Source organism: Hyperolius riggenbachi, chromosome 4, assembly GCF_040937935.1.
Source record: "Hyperolius riggenbachi isolate aHypRig1 chromosome 4, aHypRig1.pri, whole genome shotgun sequence".
NCBI classification, from domain to species: Eukaryota; Metazoa; Chordata; class Amphibia; order Anura; family Hyperoliidae; genus Hyperolius; species Hyperolius riggenbachi.
The window spans coordinates 103,650,799-103,653,298 of record NC_090649.1 but is presented as its reverse complement, the minus strand read 5'-3'; the positions used below and the strand labels follow the sequence as shown (position 1 = coordinate 103,653,298).

Genomic DNA, 2,500 nt, shown 5'->3' with positions numbered 1-2,500 from the left:
AACCTACTACCACACATGTATATACATCGGTTGGGTGGTACAGGTCGCTACAGGGCTGCTAACTGGCTCGTTGGTCTAGGGGTATGATTCTCGCTTTGGGTGCGAGAGGTCCCGGGTTCAAATCCCGGACGAGCCCAACTCTTGCCATGTCAGGACGGGGAACGTTTGGCTCTGAGGTGTAGCACGGCTTCTTTCTAGTTCCCCTCATGATAGTTGATGAGTGTGTGCTGCACGGACTTTATTTTTGCCCTAAGTAACATTTTTTGAAATGCTACTGGCAAATGTTGTGCTAGCATGTAAGGCACCCATGATCCTAGAGCAGCCCTTGCAGAGCTTGTGTCAGTATACCACCCATACATTGTTTTTGCTGGTCACAATTTTGAAGCTTTTTTAAACAAAACATATGTATCAATAAAATCTTTAATCTACCAAAAATGGCTTCAACTAATATTAAGCATATCTATCACTTTAAAGGCAAAGCATTCATCTAGCCAATAGAAGGAACTTGCTACTGTTAAAAAAAAAAAAAAAAAAAAATAAAGGCACATGTGTGTGTTTAGTGTGCAAGCCGGGGATGCAGTTTCTATACCCTAGCTTCCATCTGGCTCGTTGGTCTAGGGGTATGATTCTCGCTTAGGGTGCGAGAGGTCCCGGGTTCAAATCCCGGACAAGCCCTTCCTTCAAACTACGTGTTGAACAGAAGCGAAAGAGTGCTCTTGCTAAAAGTAAGTGAAGAAATCAAGTAAAGCCCACTTATAGCCTGTTCCACCACTCTGTGTCCTTTTCACTGCCACTGCTGTCGCCAGAGTCGGCTCGTTGGTCTAGGGGTATGATTCTCGCTTCGGGTGCGAGAGGTCCCGGGTTCAATTCCCGGACGAGCCCTTGATTTAGGCATAGTGTTGGCCTACGCTCATAGTTATGCTCCTTGCAATTTCTTTGAACCTACTACCACACATGTATATACATCGGTTGGGTGGTACAGGTCGCTACAGGGCTGCTAACTGGCTCGTTGTTCTAGGGGTATGATTCTCGCTTTGGGTGCGAGAGGTCCCGGGTTCAAATCCCGGACGAGCCCAAGTCTTTCCTCTTGCCATGTCAGGACGGGGAACGTTTGACTCTGAGGTGTAGCACGGCTTCTTTCTAGTTCCCCTCATGATAGTTGATGAGTGTGTGCTGCACGGACTTTATTTTTGCCCTAAGTAACATTTTTTGAAATGCTACTGGCAAATGTTGTGCTAGCATGTAAGGCACCCATGATCCTAGAGCAGCCCTTGCAGAGCTTGTGTCAGTATACCACCCATACATTGTTTTTGCTGGTCACAATTTTGAAGCTTTTTTAAACAAAACATATGTATCAATAAAATCTTTAATCTACCAAAAATGGCTTCAACTAATATCAAGCATATCTATCACTTTAAAGGCAAAGCATTCATCTAGCCAATAGAAGGAACTTGCTACTGTTAAAAAAAAAAAAAAAAAATAAATAAAGGCACATGTGTGTGTTTAGTGTGCAAGCCGGGGATGCAGTTTCTATACCCTAGCTTCCATCTGGCTCGTTGGTCTAGGGGTATGATTCTCGCTTAGGGTGTGAGAGGTCCCGGGTTCAAATCCCGGACGAGCCCTTCCTTCAAACTACGTGTTGAACAGAAGCGAAAGAGTGCTCTTGCTAAAAGTAAGTGAAGAAATCAAGTAAAGCCCACTTATAGCCTGTTCCACCACTCTGTGTCCTTTTCACTGCCACTGCTGTCGCCAGAGTCGGCTCGTTGGTCTAGGGGTATGATTCTCGCTTCGGGTGCGAGAGGTCCCGGGTTCAATTCCCGGACGAGCCCTTGATTTAGGCATAGTGATGGCCTACGCTCATAGTTATGCTCCTTGCAATTTCTTTGAACCTACTACCACACATGTATATACATCGGTTGGGTGGTACAGGTCGCTACAGGGCTGCTAACTGGCTCGTTGGTCTAGGGGTATGATTCTCGCTTTGGGTGCGAGAGGTCCCGGGTTCAAATCCCGGACGAGCCCAAGTCTTTCCTCTTGCCATGTCAGGACGGGGAACGTTTGGCTCTGAGGTGTAGCACGGCTTCTTTCTAGTTCCCCTCATGATAGTTGATGAGTGTGTGCTGCACGGACTTTATTTTTGCCCTAAGTAACATTTTTTGAAATGCTACTGGCAAATGTTGTGCTAGCATGTAAGGCACCCATGATCCTAGAGCAGCCCTTGCAGAGCTTGTGTCAGTATACCACCCATACATTGTTTTTGCTGGTCACAATTTTGAAGCTTTTTTAAACAAAACATATGTATCAATAAAATCTTTAATCTACCAAAAATGGCTTCAACTAATATTAAGCATATCTATCACTTTAAAGGCAAAGCATTCATCTAGCCAATAGAAGGAACTTGCTACTGTTAAAACAAAAAATAAAAAAAAAACAAAAAAAAATAAAGGCACATGTGTGTGTTTAGTGTGCAAGCCGGGGATGCAGTTTCTATACCCTAGCT

The 2,500-nt window shown here is 44.6% G+C and overlaps 7 non-coding genes across 7 annotated transcripts; all 7 read left to right on the top strand.

The window, feature by feature from the left end:
• Positions 1-64: 64 nt before the first annotated feature.
• TRNAP-UGG (transfer RNA proline (anticodon UGG)) lies at positions 65-136 on the top strand. Its single transcript has one exon. It is a non-coding gene; the product is annotated as a tRNA-Pro (tRNA).
• Positions 137-603: 467 nt separating this feature from the next.
• TRNAP-AGG (transfer RNA proline (anticodon AGG)) lies at positions 604-675 on the top strand. The gene has a single exon. It is a non-coding gene; the product is annotated as a tRNA-Pro (tRNA).
• A 135-nt stretch (positions 676-810) lies between these two features.
• TRNAP-CGG (transfer RNA proline (anticodon CGG)) lies at positions 811-882 on the top strand. Its single transcript has one exon. It is a non-coding gene; the product is annotated as a tRNA-Pro (tRNA).
• A 121-nt stretch (positions 883-1,003) lies between these two features.
• TRNAP-UGG (transfer RNA proline (anticodon UGG)) lies at positions 1,004-1,075 on the top strand. The gene has a single exon. It is a non-coding gene; the product is annotated as a tRNA-Pro (tRNA).
• Positions 1,076-1,550: 475 nt separating this feature from the next.
• TRNAP-AGG (transfer RNA proline (anticodon AGG)) lies at positions 1,551-1,622 on the top strand. The gene has a single exon. It is a non-coding gene; the product is annotated as a tRNA-Pro (tRNA).
• Positions 1,623-1,757: 135 nt separating this feature from the next.
• TRNAP-CGG (transfer RNA proline (anticodon CGG)) lies at positions 1,758-1,829 on the top strand. Its single transcript has one exon. It is a non-coding gene; the product is annotated as a tRNA-Pro (tRNA).
• A 121-nt stretch (positions 1,830-1,950) lies between these two features.
• TRNAP-UGG (transfer RNA proline (anticodon UGG)) lies at positions 1,951-2,022 on the top strand. The gene has a single exon. It is a non-coding gene; the product is annotated as a tRNA-Pro (tRNA).
• Positions 2,023-2,500: the final 478 nt, after the last annotated feature.